This window comes from Scyliorhinus torazame, chromosome 21 (genome assembly GCF_047496885.1).
Source record: "Scyliorhinus torazame isolate Kashiwa2021f chromosome 21, sScyTor2.1, whole genome shotgun sequence".
Lineage (NCBI taxonomy): Eukaryota > Metazoa > Chordata > Chondrichthyes > Carcharhiniformes > Scyliorhinidae > Scyliorhinus > Scyliorhinus torazame.
In genome coordinates, this window is record NC_092727.1 from 128,810,623 (window position 1) to 128,830,766 (window position 20,144).

Sequence of the window (20,144 nt, forward strand, 5' to 3'; positions counted from 1 at the left end):
CTATGACAGTGCAGCACTCCCTCAGTACTGACCCTATGACAGTGCAGCACTCCCTCAGTACTGACCCTCTGACAGTGCAGCACTCCCTCAGTACTGACCCTATGACAGTGCAGCACTCCCTCAGTACTGACCCTCTGACAGTGCGGCACTCCCTCAGTACTGACCCTCTGACAGTGCGGCACTCCCTCAGTACTGACCCTCTGACAGTGCGGCACTCCCTCGGTACTGACCCTCTGACAGTGCGGCACTCCCTCAGTACTGACCCTCTGACAGTGCGGCACTCCCTCAGTACTGACCCTCTGACAGTGCGGCACTCCCTCAGTACTGACCCTCTGACAGTGCGGCACTCCCTCAGTACTGACACTCTGACAGTGCAGCACTCCCTCAGTACTGCCCCTCTGACAGTGCGGCACTCCCTCAGTACTGACCCTCTGAAAGTGCGGCACTCCCTCAGTACTGACCCTCTGACAGTGCGGCACTCCCTCAGTACAGACCCTCTGACAGTGCAGCACTCCCTCAGTACTGACCCTCTGACAGTGCGGCACTCCCTCAGTACTGACCCTCTGACAGTGCGGCACTCCCTCAGTACTGACCCTCTGACAGTGCAGCACTCCCTCAGTACTGACCCTCTGACAGTGCGGCACTCCCTCAGTACTGACCCTGTGACAGTGCAGCACTCCCTCAGTACTGACCCTCTGACAGTGCAGCACTCCCTCAGTACTGACTTTCTGACAGTGCGGCACTCCCTCAGTACTGACCCTCTGACAGTGCAGCACTCCCTCAGTACTGACTTTCTGACAGTGCGGCACTCCCTCAGTACTGACCCTCTGACAGTGCGGCACTCCCTCAGGACTGACCTTCTGACAGTGCAATGCTCTCAGTATAATGCACAGGACGTGCCAGGCTGGGTTTTATGCGTGAGTCTTATCGGGGGCTTGAACACACTACCTTCTGACTGGGAGAGAATAAATGCCACCTAATGAGGGTTTACCTTTGTGGTTGTACTCTCTAAATTTCAGAATAACACGGAGAAAATGGAACAAAGCAAACTCTCGCTCTCACTCCCAGTCTGTGGAGAAATCCTCACCATCTGATTGGACACAGTGCTATAGACAGATGTTACAGCATTCTGTGAAATCTCAAATAGGAAATAAAACGTGTAATGAAACATTAATTTAAACATTACAGCCGGGCCGATAAAGCTGCTCCATCCTCCGTACCTCTGGTGGGCAGATTTTAATCTCCCACGCACAGAAGAGATCCATCACTCTGATATTACACCGACACTGCAGCAAATTCCCCGAGTAAGTCGCCGGGAATGCAACCAAACTTTGAAATGAACTCCTGACAGGAATAAGGAAGAAATACTCGACGCAATTCTCTCGCATTCCTCGCCAGCCGTGCAGCCAAATAACAAAGCAGCAAGTGTCTCTGCCCTTTTGGCTGAGTTGGCAGCACATCCAAAATAAGCTGGTCAATCCTGGGATTGAAATCACACAGAGCATTGCCAACAGTCATAGTTCAGCTCCATTAGTGTTGCCAACCCTCCAGCCCTGGCCTGGAGTCTCAGTGAATTGAAGGTTCATCTCCAGAACATTGATTTGATCAAAAGCCTGGGAGTAAATTCACAAGGGACTGTCAAAATAGTCAACATTTTCTGCCAACATTTTCACTTCCTGGTTATGAAAAATCTCAGACGCAGGAAAGGTAGCTAGACTCTTATGAATCGTCCAGTTGGGTAGTAAAGTGTCTATTTGCTTTGCTTATGGAACGCCAGCGGCCACGAGGATGGGAGTGTTAGGTGACCAATGTCGGGAGTGTGGCGGTGGGACAGGTAACGACAGAAGGTCATGTGATTAAAACCTCCAGGGATTCATCCAAACAGAATTAGCAACCAGGCACCCTAACAGCGATGCCCCTGGAAACCAAGAACGGATTAAAAGTCTTTGCAAATCCCCCGCTTCTGGAAAGAATCAGATTTACTTCCTGTAACATTGTCCCACATAGACGGCTAACACCATTTATTCTGCTAAAGCAGCACACCCACTATTTCAAAACCTACAGGATATATTTCTATATTAAGAACTTTCGGGCATAAGTATCCCACTATTTTGCAAATACAAATTATGCTAAATACTGGCTGTTTTGAAACCGGGATGGAAATTCTGATCTGGGCGGCTCGGTAGCAGAATGGGCAGCACGGTAGCACAGTGGTTAGCACTGTTGCTTCACAGCGCCAGGGTCCCAGGTTCGATTCCCGGCTTGGGTGACTGTCTGTGCGGAGTCTGCACGTTCTCCCCGTGTCTGCGTGGGTTTCCTCCGGGTGCTCCGGTTTCCTCCCACAAGTCCCAAAAGACGCGCTTGTTAGATGAATTGGACATTCTGAATTCTCCCTCTGTGTACCCGAACAGGCGGCGGAATGTGGCAACTAGGGGCTTTTCACAGTAACTTCATTGCAGTGTTAATGTAACTACTTGTGACAATAAAGATTATTATTATATCTGCAATGTTCCCTGACTAGAACAGCAACTAAATTCTGACTTCGTACAGCCGTTGTTTACTTTACCATCATGGGACTCGACAATCCAAATTCATCCATTCCAGAATAACAAGGGGAGAGTGTTTCAGTAACTGGAGCTGGATATTGTGGTCGGGATAATTAATGGTGAGGTTTCCAGTGTTCACTGTTATGAAAGTGTAAACTACACAGTGAATCCCAGCCCCCCCACACACACGATTAAATGTAGAAATCGGCATGTTTTCAATTGAGGTTCCTGCTCCTCCACAAGCCTCACTATCATTGAGACAAATGCAATTGGCAGGAAGTTGCTGTACTTTCCGGATAGTTCCCCACTCATCTCTTGCGGACCCAATGTTTTGCCTCCGTCTCTGGAGGTTCATCTCGGTTATCTCCAGTCCCAACTATTTCCATGTTCTGCTGTCTGGATTGGTATCTGTTACCCTCTTTAAACTTGAGCTCATTGAAAAAAGAAACTGTGTTCTGTTTGGGAGTGCCCAGTCACCCATCACCCCCTTTGCCCGCTCAGCCACATTGTGACTTCCAGGGCCGCAAAGTCTCCAATTTAAATTTCTCATCCTCCTTTTCAAATCCCTCCACAGCCTTGCCCTTTCCTATCTCTGCAACCTCCTCCAATGCTGTATATCTCGCTATCTCTTTCTCTAGCTCTCTATCTCCCTATCTCTCTGTCTCACTGTCTGTCTCTCTCTCTACATATCTCTCTCTCTCTCTCTACTTCTCTATCTGTCTATCTCTCTATCTCGCTCTGTCTGTGGCACAGTAGCATAGTGGTTAGCACTGATGCTTCACAGCGGCAGGGACCTGGGTGCGATTCCCAGTTTGGGGCACTGTCTGTGTGGAATCCGCCCGTTCTCCCCGTGTGTGCGTGGGTTTCCTCCGGGTGCTCCGGTTTCCCCTCACAAGTCCCGAAAGACGTGCTTGTTAGGTGAATTGGACATTCTGAATTCTCCCTCAGTGTACCTGAACAGGTGTCGGAATGTGGCGACTAGGGGCTTTTCACAGTAACTTCATTGCAGTGTTAATGTAAGCTGACTTGTGAAAATAATAAAGATTATTATTATTATCTCCCTCCCTCTCTATCTGTCTCTATCTCTCCCTCCCTCTAGCTCCCTATTGCCCTATCTCCTTAGTTCTCTGTCTCTATCTCTCTCTCTCTATCCTTTAAGGAACTCATTAAAACCCACCTCTTTGACCAAGTTTATGGTCACCTGGTCAAGTATCTCCTAATGTGTCTTAGTTTCAAAACTCATTTGATAACACTTGTGTGCAGCACTCTGGTATATTTTACTATGTAAAACATGCTATATAAATGAAAGTGGTAGTTGTTGAGTAAAAACTCTGAGAGATACTTCTAACCTCCAGAAACCAGTCACAATTCCCATGATTCTAACAGGATGTGGAGTTCCGGGAAGGTTTACATCAATGATTGATGCAGAATGATGTCAATTCAGTCTCAAGCTTTAATGTTGGGCACACCCCATTGTATTGTTGCCAACATTGGTGAAATCATTAACCATCTATTGGTTTTGCCTGATTGAATTGATGGATGTTTATGGAACCAATCCCACCTCTGCCTTTTAACCCTTGAAACCATACACCTCAACTCAATTCTGAAAAATCAACAGCAAGAATGGAATTGTGAGTATTGGGTAGTGAACAAAAGCAATGGGACTGGAATGGTGGCCGGGACAAGAGGGAGATCACACTGTCACAAAACATTTCAGCTTGCTTGGCAAGATCCCTGTCCCACTCTGCCACAAGACCCAACCTTCTCCCCTCGCTAAAGTCTCCACCCCTTAGATTAGGCTAGATGCAGAATAAATCTCAATCTACACAGTCCCATCAAACACTCCCAGGACAGGTACAGCACGGGGTTAGATACAGAGTAAAGCTCCCTCTACACTGTCCCCATCAAACACTCCCAGGACAGGTACAGCACTGGGTTAGATACAGAGTAAAGCTCCCTCTGCACTGTCCCCATCAAACACTCCCAGGACAGGTACAGCACGGGGTTAGATAGAGAGTAAAGCTCCCTCTACACTGTCCCCATCAAACACTCCCAGGACAGGTACAGCACAGGGTTAGATACAGAGTAAAGCTCCCTCTACACTGTCCCCATCAAACACTCCCAGGACAGGTACAGCACGGGGTTAGATACAAAGTAAAGCTCCCTCTACACTGTCCCCATCAAACACTCCCAGGACAGGTACAGCACGGGGTTAGATACAGAGTAAAGCTCCCTCTACACTGTCCCCATCAAACACTCCCAGGACAGGTACAGCACGGGGTTAGATACAGAGTAAAGCTCCATCCACACTGTCCCCATCAAACACTCCCAGGACAGGTACAGCACGGGGTTAGATACAGAGTAAAGCTCCGTCTACACTGTCCCCATCAAACACTCCCTGGACAGGTACAGCACGGGGTTAGATAGAGAGTAAAGCTCCCTCTGCACTGTCCCCATCAAACACTCCCAGGACAGGTACAGCACGGGGTTAGATACAGAGTAAAGCTCCCTCTACACTGTCCCATGAAACACGCCCAGGACAGGTACAGCACGGTGTTAGACACAGAGAAAAGCTCCCTCTACACTGTCCCCATCAAACACTCCCAGGTCAGGGCCAGCATGGGGGTAGATACAGAGTAAAGCTCCCTCTACACTGTCCCCATCAAACACTCCAAGGACCGGTACAGCACGGAGTTAGATACAGAGTAAAGCTCCTTCTACACTGTCCCCATCAAACACTCCCAGGACAGGTACAGCATGGGGTTAGATACAGAGTAAAGCTCCCTCTACACTGTCCCCAGCAAACACTCCCAGGACAGGTACAGCACTGGGGTTAGACACAGAGTAAAGCTCCCTCTACACTGTCCCCATCAAACACTCCCAGGACAGGTACAGCACGGGGTTAGATACAGAGTAAAGCTCCCTCTACACTGTCCCCATCAAACACTCCCAGGACTGGTACAGCACGGGGATAGATACAGAGTAAAGCTCCCTCTACACTGTCCCCATCAAACACTCCCAGGACAGGTACAGCACTGGGGTTAGACACAGAGTAAAACTCCCTCTACACTGTCTCCATCAAGACCTTATTAAGAAATTACAGTTTCAGGTCTCAGAATTGCAGACCAGAGGTTTGCATTAGAGAAGGATCCCAATTCAGGTAAATGGGATTGAGTTGCTGAAGTACAATGTGTATCGGATGTCGTGTTTCAAAACTCTCAGCTGCAGCTACTGCTGGTTTTATTGAAGAAGAAATTATATCAAAACCATTAATTCTCCTGCGAGTGGATAATCACCAGCCAGTTATCCGGAACTCAATGACAGCTGGTACCAGCCCCAAACCCGAATAAAACACCCACAGACGGTATATATTATGAATAATAGTACATAGCAGGGAGTGATTCCAAAGCTGTAATCTAATCCCTAGGTTTGCATAATGGTTACAGTCCACTGGAGCTTTGTTCTCTCACTTACTATCTTGAGCCCTCCATCAGATTTCTACCTCGGAATCACTCCCAGGCAGTCATTCATTATTCTTTATTTCCAGACTGGAGCAACAATCAGGAAAAACAGCAAACAAACAGGAGCTTTTGTTTCCTGCTGTTTGCAGCAGCACTGAAATGGGATTGAACTATACAGGCTGTCAGGGCAGAGAAAAGCGAGTGTGGAGTTTGCTATTTTATTATAATTTTGTAAGCCGAGAAATTGTGTGAAATTGTTGCAGCCTCTTAATAGCCAAGGTGTTCAGAGAACATTCCGCTGTTGACAGTTACGCCACCTGAAGGATTGAAGACATGATTAAGTTGGAATATGGAGAGAGTGTATCACAAGAGCAGGAGGATGTTATTTATCCCATTGAGCCTGTCCCAACATTTCGTTAGATTCCGACTGATCAGTTTCTTAACTCTATCTACCCATCTTGGTTCCTCATTCCTTAACACCTATGGTACCGATAAACTCAACAAAAAAATCTGTTCAGTTTTGACATTTTGAATTGACTGTTTGCCGTCACAATGTTTTGGGAGAGCGGGTTCCAGAACTAGAGGTCATAAATATAAAATAGTCACGAATAAATCCAACCAGGAATTCGGAAGCAATCTTTTACCCAGGGAGTGGTGCGAATATGGAACTCACTACCTGGAGTGGTTGAGGGGAATTATATCGATAGAATTCAGGGGAAGCTGGAGACAGAGGGGGTTCTGCTGATGGGGTGACATGAGGAACGATAGGAGAAGACTCAATTGGGACATTAACAGTAACATGGGCTGGCTGAGCTCAGTGGCCCTGTGTGCTGTAAATTTTACATTATTCAGTCAGTGTAATTTTTACTGTCCTTTTTTATGTTTTAAAAACTCTGACATTCCTGAGCAGTCGAGCTCTCATTTTAAGGTCCTTGTTCTGGACTCCACTCCCCCCGCCCCCCATACCAGAGAAAATGGTTTCCCTCTATCCACCTGGTCAAATTCTTTGATCATCTTAAACATCTCAGTCAGATCATCCCTCAAACTTCTGCAAATCTACCTGCAAATCAAAATACTGCAGATTAAATCAGAAAAGCTGCAAATACTCAGCAGGTAAGACAGCCCCAATCTGCCCAAATAATTAACCCTTTAACCCTGGTATCATTCAGGTGAATGTGCACTGCAGCCTCTGCAGGTCTGATATCTCCTTCTGAAGTCTGATGAAATGAATGCTCTGCTTCACGTGGTGTCTAGCCAAAGCTTTCTACAAATTAAGTATAACTTCCACTCCTTAGTCTTACAGCCCCCTTGAGATAAGGCTGGCATTCAGTGTGCTCATAACCTAATTTGTGCAAATGCTAATTTAACACAAAGAGAGTTGGCAAGTGGAAGAAAGGTTAAAAGTTCATCAAACTTTTGAAAGGTGCCGTCAAGTTTAACTCTGCCCACAGCCCTTCCAAAGCAGTTGGGGCACCACCTGGTGGAGGCTCCTACTAACTACAACCACTCAGCACCCGATGCAGAAATTTTTAACATTTCACTGCCTATTTTATTACTAACCGTTATTGATTCAAAACCTATGGTGCAAGACAGCACCAAAAGCCTCAGTCACCCATCACCCCTGTGCTCGCTGATCAACTTTGGCTCCTGGTCTTTCAGCATCTTGATTTTGAAATTCTAATCCTTCTTTTCAAACCTCTCCTTAGTCTCGTTCACTGCCCATCTCTGTAAACACCTCCAACTCCACAACCCTCCGAATTATTTGGGGTTCTCCAGTCCTGACCTTGCACACATCCCAGATTTCCAATGCCCCATCAGTGGCAATGCCTGGGCCTAAAGCTTGAGAATTCCCTCTCTGTCCCTTTAAGATGCTCCATAAAACCGACCTCTTTAACTTAGTTTTTGCGAATAGCTCCTTCTGTAGATGTCACACTTTGCGTGTTCACAATCTTTCTGAAGCTCCTTTGGATGTTTTAGAAACATAGAATAAAGGAGCAGCAGGCCATTCGGCCCTTCGAGCCTGCTCCGCCTTGCAATATGATCATGGCTGGTCCTCTTTTACTGAAAATAGTTTTATTGGAATTTTTGCATTTAATATCAAAACTTTGCAGGGCAATATAAAAACAGTAATAATAACCAAAACGACAATAACGCCAACGCAAGTATGACAAGCTGTCACCGTGTCTGTGACAGTAGACCCAGATTAATGTCCTGCCTTATTTACACTAGTGTGTATCATACAGTCTTTGTTAAGTCTTCTTATTGGGACTTTTAATGTTTAAGAATAAGAGTGAAACTTAACTTTACATCCCAATTTACACTTACTGCCAGGACTCTTTACCCTGGTTTGACACGTTGAGGGGGTGAGGGGGGTCTGTGTCCCCCCCCCTGTTAATGTATCCTGCCTTTTCAACCTCATAGTCCCACTCTCCCCATACCCCTTGATGCCTTTCGAGACTACCTTTACTGTTTTTAGCAGTTAGGCTAGTGTATAATACTATATATAATATAGACTAACTGGACTGGTGTATACCACTATATATAATATAGACTAACTAGGCTAGTGTATAATACTATATATAATCTAGACTAACTGGGCTAGTGTATAATACTATATATAATGTAGACTAACTGGGCTAGTGTATAATACTATATATAATATAGACTAACTGGGCTAGTGTATATCACTATATATAATATAGACTAACTGGGCTAGTGTATAATACTATATATAATCCAGACTAACTGGGCTAGTGTATAATACTATATATAATGTAGACTAACTGGGCTAGTGTATAATACTATATATAATATAGACTAACTGGGCTAGTGTATATCACTATATATAATATAGACTAACTGGGCTAGTGTATAATACTATATATAATATAGACTAACTGGGCTAGTGTATAATACTATATATAATATAGACTAACTGGGCTAGTGTATATCGCTATATATAACATAGATTAACTGGGCTAGTGTATAGCATAGGGAGTAACAGATCCTTAGTATATATGCTATACGCAGTCACAAGCTTCATGTGTGTCGGAGTTACCTTTAAAGGTAAGCTGGATAAATATATGATGGAGAAAAGAATGGAAGGCTGTGGTGACAGGGTTTCTCGAAGAGGGGCTGGAGGATGCTCATGTGCAGCATTAACACTGACATAAACTCGTTGGAACTTCCTTATCTTCACATAATGAGCATGGGATCTTTTACATCTGCCGACTGAGCAAACGGGGCTGCAGTCTGACATTTCATCTGAGAAGAGACATCTCTGACAGTGCAGCACTCCATCAGTACTGCATTGGCAGTCAGCTTCAATTGGGACTGAAATCTCTGCGTTTGGCATTGAACCCTTAACTTTCTGAATTTGTGGCATTGGTGCAACCCACAGGGTCAGAGCTGACACCGTAAGAGAGAATTTCATGTGATTGGAGAGTTGTCATTGGATTGAGGTAAACCATTCATAACCGGACGGAATAAGGACTTGATTCACATCATTCAGTGGCTGTTACGTTGCACAATACTTCTGAGGAACTTTGCTCCTTTTCTCTGCTAATATGAGACAGTCTCTGTTACTTTGAGGTTGTGGGGTGGCGATTTTGGGGAGCTGGAAAGGTGACGAGCTGTCACAGGTAAAGAACGACAGGCGTCTGATGTAACAGGTGCAGGGGCAGAATGGGTATCTGTGGCCAGAGGTGCAGACAAATAGCCAACATGTTCTGACATGAGCAAGCGCAAGTTACAAGGATATTATTTTCACAAGCACACAGGTAACGTAAGGACCCTGTTCTAAATGAGTGTTAAATAGAGGTGAGTGGCTCCCCAGGGATATGGAGACAGTGAAGGGAATAAGCCTCAATCTCACTGATCTCCTGTTATGACTTTAGGACTTTGTAATCCAGAGCCAATCAAGTGATTTAAAAGTTCAGTCACTGTCGTAACATCAGAAACATGGAACTTACACACAGCAAGATCCCACATATGGCAATGTGATATTGACCAGATTGTAGGTTCAGGGAGAATTATTGGTCAGGGCTCTGCTGCTGGGGCCTGAGAGAGCAGGCACAGCCTCGGTTTCATGCCCCAATTCGGCATTGTCGGATGACTTTTACAGATGCACCATAGACAGCATCCTATCTGGCTGCATCACAGCCTGGTATGGCAACTGCTCGGCCCAGGACCCCAAGAAACTTCAGAGAGTCGTGAACACCGCCCAGTCCATCACACGAACCTGCCTCCCGTCCATTGATTCCATCTACACCTCCCGCTGCCTGGGGAAAGCAGGCAGCATAATCAAAGATCCCTCCCACCCAGCTTACTCACTCTTCCAACTTCTTCCATCGGGCAGGAGATACAAAGTCTGAGAACACACACGAACAGACTCAAAAACAGCTTCTTCCCCACTGTCACCAGACTCCTAAACGACCCTCTTATGGACTGACCTCATTAACACTACACCCTGTATGCTTCATCCGATGCCAGTGCTTATGTAGTTACATTGTATATGTTGTGTTGCCCTATTATGTATTTTCTTTTATTCCCTTTTCTTCTCATGTACTTAATGATCTGTTGAGCTGCTCGCAGAAAAATACTTTTCACTGTACCTCGGTACACGTGACAATAAACAAATCCAATCCAATCTAATTGAAAATGGCATTTCTGCCTGTGCAGCGCCCCCTCACTAGGCTAGAGAGGTTGGTGGGATTTTATCCTCAAGCCTCTGAGGTGGGACTTGATCCCAAAACTTTCTGCTTCAGAGGCAAGCGTGCGACTCACAGGACCACAGCCGTCACAGAGGTAACTGCTACACTCCATTCATTCGGTAAATGTTACGCTGTGTAACTGTGAGAATCCAACAGCAAACGGGAGGTATTCATAGATTTATTGCTCCTTTAAGGACTGTGGTTTTAAGTTATACTGGCGGCTGCTCCTCTCTCAGGAAGATTTTGATTCACACCAGGGCACAGCGGCTCCACAAGTTGCCAGTTTCCTGTCTGTGCCCGCATTCATCCAAGGAAGACATCACAGTGATTGGATGATCGTAGAAATTAGATACTTCACATTTATGGTACCTAACACGGTGACAGGCAAATTGAGACAGTGATAGGCGGACTGAGACAGTGACAGGCGGACTGAGACAGGCGGACTGAAACACTGACAGGCAGACTGAAACAGTGACAGGTGGACTCAGACAGTGACAGGTGGACTGGGACAGTGACAGGCACACTGATGCAGTAACAGGCATGCTGAGACAGTGACAGGCAGACTGAGACAGTGACAGGTGGACTGAGACAGTGACAGGCAGACTGAGACAGTGACAGGCAGACTGAGACAGTGACAGGCGGACTGAGACAGTGACAGGCAGACTGAGACAGTGACAGGCAGACTGAGACAGTGACAGGCAGACTGAGACAGTGACAGGCAGACTGAGACAGTGACAGGCGGACTGAGACAGTGACAGGTGGACTGAGACAGTGACAGGGACACTGAGACAGTGACAGGTGGACTGAGACAGTGACAGGCACACTGAGACAGTGACAGGCAGACTGTGACAGTGACAGGCAGACTGTGACAGTGACAGGCACACTGAGACAGTGACAGGAACACTGAGACTGTGACAGGCAGACTGAGACAGTGACAGGCAGACTTAGACAGTGACAGGCGGACTGAGACACTGACAGGCAGACTGAAACAGTGACAGGCGGACTGAGACAGTGACAGGTGGACTGAAACAGTGACAGGCGGACTGAGGCAGTGACAGGTGAACTGAGGCAGTGACAGGTGGACTGAGGCAGTGACAGGCGAACTGAGACAGTGACAGGCGGACTGAGACAGTGACAGGCGGACTGAGACAGTGACAGGCGGACTGAAACAGTGACAGGCAGACCGAGACAGTGACAGGCACACCGAGACTGTGACAGGCACACCGAGACAGTGACTGGCGGACTGAAACCGTGACTGGCGGACTGAAACCGTGACAGGCAGATTGAAACAGTGACAGGCGGACTGAGACAGTGACAGGCGGACTGAAACAGTGACAGGTGGACTGAGGTAGTGACAGGTGGACTGAGGCAGTGACAGGCGGACTGAGGCAGTGACAGGCGGACTGAGGCAGTGACAGGCGGACTGAGGCAGTGACAGGCGGACTGAGGCAGTGACAGGCGGACTGAGGCAGTGACAGGCGGACTGAGGCAGTGACAGGCAGACCGAAACAGTGACAGGCGGACTGAAACAGTGACAGGCAGATTGAAACAGTGACAGGCGGACTGAGACAGTGACGGGCAGACTGAAACAGTGACAGCCGGACTGAGGCAGTGACAGGTGGACTGAGGCAGTGACAGGCAGACTGAAACAGTGACAGCCGGACTGAGGCAGTGACAGGTGGACTGAGGCAGTGACAGGCAGACTGGCCGTGACAGGCGGACTGAGGCAATGACAGGCAGACTGAGGCAGTGACAGGCAGACTGAGGCAGTGACAGGCAGACTGAGGCAGTGACAGGCAGACTGAGACAGTGACAGGAAGACTGAGACAGTGACAGGCAGACTGAGACAGTGACAGGCACACCGAGACAGTGACAGGCACACCAAAACAGGGGCAGGCAGACTGAGAGACAGGCAGACAGAGACAGTGATATCCAGATGGAGACAGTGACAGGCAGGACTGAGATAGTGACAGGCGGACTGAGACCGTGACAGGCGGACTGAGACAGTGACAGGCACACTGAGACCATGAAAGACAGATGAAGACAGTGACAAACAAACACAGGCAGTGACAAACAGAGGGAAAGCGTGGCTGGCAGGCAGACAGAAAGACCGAGACAGTGACCGACTGAGAGTCATTGGCAGACGGAGACAGGATCAGGCAGACGGAGACAGTGACAGGCAGACGGAGACAGTGACAGGCAGACGGAGACAGTGACAGGCAGACGGAGACAGTGACAGGCAGACGGAGACAGTGACAGGCAGACGGAGACAGTGACAGGCAGACGGAGACAGTGACAGGCGGACTGAGACAGTGTTAGGCGGACTGAGACAGTGTTAGGCAGACTCAGGTAGTGATAGACAGACTGAAATCGCTACAGTTCAGATAGGAGCAATGAGTTGGAGAAATGAGGGTACCATGGGATGATTGTCCCAGGTTTAGTCTCACACATCCTACCATTCACTGAGATCATGGCTGAACTGCAACCAAATTCCTCAATAACCTCGTACACGGATCAATCTCCATGAGCCAATGATGAGGTCACAGCTGGAGTAAGTTCCCCATTATGGATAGATTACCGAGAACTGTATTTAATGGAGGCGATGGGACATCTCCTGATGCCGTGCGAGACTGCAAGAGCCCGTGTTACATCTTTTTGGAAAGACCAATCCCATTAAGTGGTGGCAGAGGGCGGGTCAAGGGCTGGAGGTCGCAGGGGTCAGAGCCAAGGGCTCCTGCCTTTTCCTCCTCTCCAGAGAAGCCTGACCACAATGCCAACGCCATCCCTCCCGGCCGCCCCCGGCATGGCATTGACTTCCCAGTTAAGGATCTCAATTTGCAACAGGGCAGGAACGCCGATCTTATAATAATAATCTTTATTGTCACAAGTAGGTTTACAGTAACACTGCCAGTGAAGTTACAGTGGAAAGCCTTGACAGAGTCTGGACAAACTCACCAAGGTGGTGTCAGTAATGGGAAACTAGTTACAGGGGGAGGTCTGACATGTCTGGAGCAGAAAAGACCAAGAGGAGATTTAATTGCGTTGATTTTAAATGAGTTTTGATAATGATAATGAGCCATTAATCTGAGATTATGACTACATGACTGCGGGAGGCAGGTGGGGGTGGAAAGCAGAATTCTTTATTACAGGGAGTGAATCAAAACTAAATGCATTTTCCAGGATATAGAATCATAGAATTTACAGTGCAGAAGGAGGCCATTCGGCCCATCGAGTCTGCACCGACCCTTACAAAGATCAACCTACTCAAGCCCACGTCTCTACTCTATCCCCGTAACCCAGCAACCCCATCCAACCTTTTTGGACACCAAGGGCAATTTAGCATGGCCAATCCACCTCACCTGCACATCTTTGGACTGTGGGAGGAAACCGGAGCACCCGGAGGAAACCCACGCACACACGGGGAGAACGTGCAGACACCGCACAGACAGCGACCCAAGCCGGGAATCGAACCTGGGACCCTGGAGCTGTGAAGCAACTGTGCTAACCACTGTGCTACCGTGCTGCATCTTTGAAGGGATTCCTAAGAGAAATATGTGAGGCAATGTGGCTACAGGACTATGGAGAGAGCGGGGCAGTGTGATAAGTCTGGTCCAGCAGAGAGTTAGGGTGGACATGGTGGGCAGCATGGTCTCCTCTTGTGCTATCCACGCCTACGGCTTCAGGGTTTTCCCCATTACTGCCCTTCCGCCATTCCGTCAAAATCATAGGATGGCTACCCCACAGATCAGGAGGCCATTCAGCCTGCTGTCTCCATGCCAGCTCTCTGCACGGGAAATTCAACTAGTCCCACCCCCTTGCCCCTTCCCCAGAACCCTGCAAGTTTCTCATCTCCACGTGTTGCTCCAATTCCCTTTTGGAAGTCACAGTTGAATTTACTTCCGCCATCACCGTCCTCTCAGGAGGTCCGAACCGCTGGGTGTGAGAAACAAAGAAAAAGGTGGATATTGAGAGAGCTGGCTGCTTCCGGGCCAGTCAATCTCCTGATTCCTGGAACCCTCAAATCCATTTTTCTTCCACTTGCCCCTCCCTTCTTTGGAGAGGGGGAGAAAAACAACAACTATTGACCATTTGGCTGGCGTTGCACTTCCGGTGGCAGGAAAGAGCGATCACGTTCAGCAGGAGCCCGGGAAAGACTGCAGGAACCAAACGCCTGTGAATGGAGTGAGGGTGCCTGAGGCCTGTGTTGAGTTAAAACAACTATGTAGAGTGTCATTTGGTTAAGTATCTTGGCGCACAGTAACTGGTTTTGTTGTTCACATGGAAATAAAACATTTGACAAATCTTTTCCCGTCTCACCTCTCGCTCTTTTATCAATCACCTTAAATCTGTGTCCTCTGGTTCTCAAACCCTCCACTTATCAGAACAGCTTCTCCCGATTAAGTGGGGGTTACTGGGTTACGGGGATAGGGTAAATACGTGGGCTTGAGTGGGGTGCTCTATATTAGGGTCGGTGCAGACTCAATGGGCCAGATAGCCTCCTTCTGCACTGTAAATTCTATGATTCTATGATTCTATCTGCTCTTTCCAGGCTCCTTCTGTGTCCCCGAGGGTCTTGGCAGCTTGACCACCACGACGGACTTCCATCTCAACCTGCTCTGAAGGAGCACAACCCCAAATTCTCCAATCCAAAAATTGGAAGTTCCTCATCAGCAGAACCATTCCCACCAAACTTCGATGAATCTTTTTTGAAAAATTTTTATTCTCCTCCTTTTTCACATTTTCTCCCACATTTACATCCATCAACAATAAATGTCAGTCCCCATAATAACAACGATCCCATCTACCCACCAACCCCCAAACATCAGCCCACATGTTTACATAAACAAATGACAAATAGGAATCAGGGATTACCCGTAGTCACCCTTAATCTACACAGCCCCCCTCCGCCCCGCCACCCCCCTTCCCCCACCCCCACTCACCCCCCCAACTAATGTTCGATGTTATCCAGTTCTTGAAAGTGCATAATAAATAGTGCCCATGACTTGTAGAACCCCTCCGAGCTTCCCCTCAGTTCGAACTTAACCTTCTCAAGGGTCAAGTATTCCAACAGGTCCCCCCGCCACGCCAGGGCACTGGGTGGAGAGGCTGCTCTCCATCCCAGCAGGATCCGCCTTCGGGCGATCAACGAGGCGAAGGCTATGATATCTGCCTCCGCTCCTGTTTCCAACCCTGGCTGGACCGACACCCCGAATATGGCCTCCTGGGGACCCGGGTCCAGTTTCACACGCACCAGCTTGGAAATTACCCTAAACACCTCCTTCCAGTACTCCCCTAGCTTTGGACAGGACCAAAACATATGAACGTGATTCGCGGCCCCCCCCCCCCCCCCCCCCGCAATGCTCACACACATCCTCTACTCCTTCAAAAAATCGTCTCATCCTCGCCCTCGTGAGGTGCGCTCTATATACCATCTTCAGCTGTATCAGCCCCAACCTCGCACATGAGGTGGAGGCATTCACTCTCCAGAGCACCTCACACCAGAACCCCTCCTCTATAACCTCTCCCCGCTCTTCCTCCCACTTTGCTTTGATCCCTTCCCGTGGTGCCTTATCCTCTTCCAAAATGGCTCCATACACCGCTGACACTGCCCCCTTCTCCAGTCCCCTTGTCGTCAACCCCTCCTCCAGCAATGTGGAGGCTGGTTCCTCTGGGAAGCTCTGTATCTCCTTCCTGGCAAAATCCAGAACCTGCATGTACCTAAACACTTCTCCCTGCTCAAGCCCATACTTCGCTTCCAGCTCCCTCAATCCTGCAAACCGACCCCGAAGAAACAAATCTTTTAGCGTCTTAATCCCCTTCTCTTCCCATTTCCGAAAACTTCCATCCCACCTCCCTGGCTCAAATCTGTGGTTCCCCCGAATCGGCATTTCCCTTGACCCTGTCCCCAACCCGAAGTGTTGGCGAAACTGTCTCCAGATTTTCAATGAAGCTATTATTACCGGACTCCCTGAATATTTCCCCGGAGCTATCGGGAGCGGCGCTGTTGCAAGTGCTTTCAGCCCCGACCCCCTGCACAAACTCTTCTCCATTCTGACCCACTGAGAATCAACCCCTCTGACCCAGCTCCGCACTTTCTCCACATTCGCCGCCCAGTAGTAGTACAACAAGTTCGGGAGACCCAAACCCCCTGCCTGCCTTCCCCTCTGTAGCAGCACCTTTCTCACTCTGGCCACCTTCCCTCCCCATATGAATGAGGTAATCCTTCCCTCAATCTCCCTGAAAAAAGACTTTGGCAGGAAAATCGGTAGGCATTGAAAAATAAACAGGAATCGCGGCAACACATTCATTTTAACCGCCTGTACCCGACCCGCCAGTGACAGAGGAAGGCGGTCCCACCTTGCCAGATCAGCTTTCACTCTCCCCACCAAATTAGTGATGTTGTACCTGCGAAGCCTCCCCCCCCCCCCGCCCCCCGCCCCCCATTCCCGGGCAACCTGCACCCCAACTTCGATGAATCTTGCCTGATCTGTGCCTCATGGCCACATCCTGTCCTTTAATATCTTTACCAACAAAAATCTACCAATCTCACTTTGTTTATTGTTTTGTTCTTGGAATGGGGGCATCACTACATTAGCCGTCCATCCCTAATTGCCCATTAGAAGGCGATGGTGAACTTTGGAAACATCAATTGAACCCTCGGCTTGTAGTTTTCTGGGGAAGACAGTCCCAGATTTGTGCGTCCTTTTGTTTGAAGAAAGTGCTGCCTCACAGCAACCCTGAGTGACCTGGCTCCCATTTTAAGGTTAAGTTACCAATCCCCCCTACCCCACCTAACGTAAGTTCTAGATATTATTTGAACTTAAATTCTAAAGTCTCAAATAAACATGATTCGAATTTAAGTTCAAATAATATCTACAACTTACACTAACCCCACCACAGGTCCTCCAAATTTACACCATCAGCACTTTTAATGCTTTAACAGTGTGATTGAGATCAACCACCCCCCCCCCCAAAAAATCTCCTGTACTCGAAAGGAAGACAGGCCCAGTCTAAATTGTATAACCATCGTCCCATTGCGGTGAATTTTCACTGTCCTCACTCAAGGTTTAGATTCTGTATTTAAATGGGACTCAGAGCCCCCAAACCTCAGGCTCCGAGGTGATGTACAAAGCCAAGCTCTCCAGAAGTTGTTAAAAGTATCCTGCTGCTTCTTAGCTGCAGATTGCTACGGTTGATAAAGGTTCTTTCATTCACCAGTGTTCCACTTGAAATAACATCCAATAAATTAACAGTCCGATTTAATTCCATAAATAGTTTCACTGTCTCGGGACAAAGGGAACATTGTGCCTGGTGCTGTAGGAAAGGTGAGGTGGTGGGGGAACTGGCCTCCAATTCAAACGGGAGCTGGAGACGGAACAGAGGAGTTTGTGTGCAACACCCGCTGTGCCCCCTCTGACATCGCAGCAGGTCATGACCTCGAGCCTTCAAGAAGGGGAATACAATGCACAGACTCTGAACCTGCATCCCGCTCACTCACAGAGAATATAGGAACAGGAGTGGGCCATTCAGCCCCTCCAGCCTGACTGGCCATTCATTGAGATCATGGCTGATCTGTGGCCTAGCTCCATAAACCTGCCTTTGGTCCATATCATTAATATCTTTGTAAGAAGTCTTACAACACCAGGTTAAAGTCCAACAGGTTTGTTTCTAATCACTAGCTTTCGGAGCGCTGCTCCTTCCTCAGGTGAATGAAGAGGTCTGTTCCAGAAACATATATATAGACAGATTCAAAGACCCAGACAATGCTTGGAATGCGAGCATTTGCAGGTAATTAATGTTTACAGATCCAGAGATAGGGGTAACCCCAGGTTAAAGAGGTGTGAATTGTCTCAAGCCAGGACAGTTGGTAGGATTTCGCAGGCCAGATGGTGAAGGGTGAATGAAATGCAACATGAATACCAGGTCCCGGTTGAGGCCGCACTCATGTGTGCGGAACTTTGCTATCAGTTTCGGCTCAGCGATTTTGCGTTGTCGCGCGTCCTGAAGGCCGCCTTGGATCTAAACCTCGATTACCCTTTGAGTGAAGAAGTTCTTCCCAACATCTCTCCTGAATGGTCTAGCCCTAATTTTTAGACTAGTCTCCCTAGTTTTAGAATCTCCAACTAGTGGAAATAGTTTGTCTTTATCTGTACTGTCTTTCCCTGTTAATATCTTGAAGACTTCAATCAGATCACCCTTAACGTCCTAAATTCTGTCAAAAACAGCTCTAATTTTTGTAAACCCTTCTTGTGACTCAACCCCTGTAGTCCAGGTATCATTTCTGTAAACCTACATTGCTCTCCCTCGAAGACCAAAATATCCTCCCTAAGGTTTGGTGCCCAGAACAACTCAGAGTGACTCCAAGTGGGATCTAACCAGGGTTTGTATTGTTGCAGTATAACCTCTGTGTCTTTATACTCCAATCCTCGAGATAGAAACTGCTCACAGTGACTCACAGAACATTGACGTAGAGGGAGTACATTTTCACCTTTGTCAGTATCATAGAATTTACAGTGCAGAAGGAGGCCATTCGGCCCATCGTGTCTGCACCGGCACTTGGAAAGAGCACCCATTTAAGCCCTCACCTCCACCCTATCCCCATAAACCAGTAACCCCACCTAATCTAAGGGAAATTTAGCATGGCCATTCCATCTAACCGGCACATCTTTGGACATTGGCCTTTGGTCAGGTGTGGATATTGTGAATACCAACTTTGTTTATTTCCAAATCTGTTCATTGATTGGCGCAATCACGAGGACCACCCATACCCACAACCCAAACATCACCCATACCCACATCCCAAACATCACCCATACCCACACCCAAACATCACCCATACCCACAATCCCAAACATCACCCATACCCACATCCCAAACATCACCCATACCCACACCCAAACATCACCCATACCCACAATCCCAAACATCACCCATACCCACAATCCAAACATCACCCATACCCACATCCCAAACATCACCCATACCCACAATCCAAACATCACCCATACCCACATCCCAAACATCACCCATACCCACAACCCAAACATCACCCATACCCACATCCCAAACATCACCCATACCCACAATCCAAACATCACCCATACCCACAATCCAAACATCACCCATACCCACATCCCAAACATCACCCATACCCACAACCCAAACATCACCCATACCCACATCCCAAACATCACCCATACCCACAACCCAAACATCACCCATACCCACATCCCAAACATCACCCATACCCACATCCCAAACATCACCCATACCCACACCCCAACCATTACACATACCCACATCCCAAACAGCACCCATACCCACAGTCCAAACATCACCCATACCCACATCCCAATCACCCATACCCACATCCCAAACATCACCCATACGCACATCCCAAACATCACCCATACCCACACCCCAAT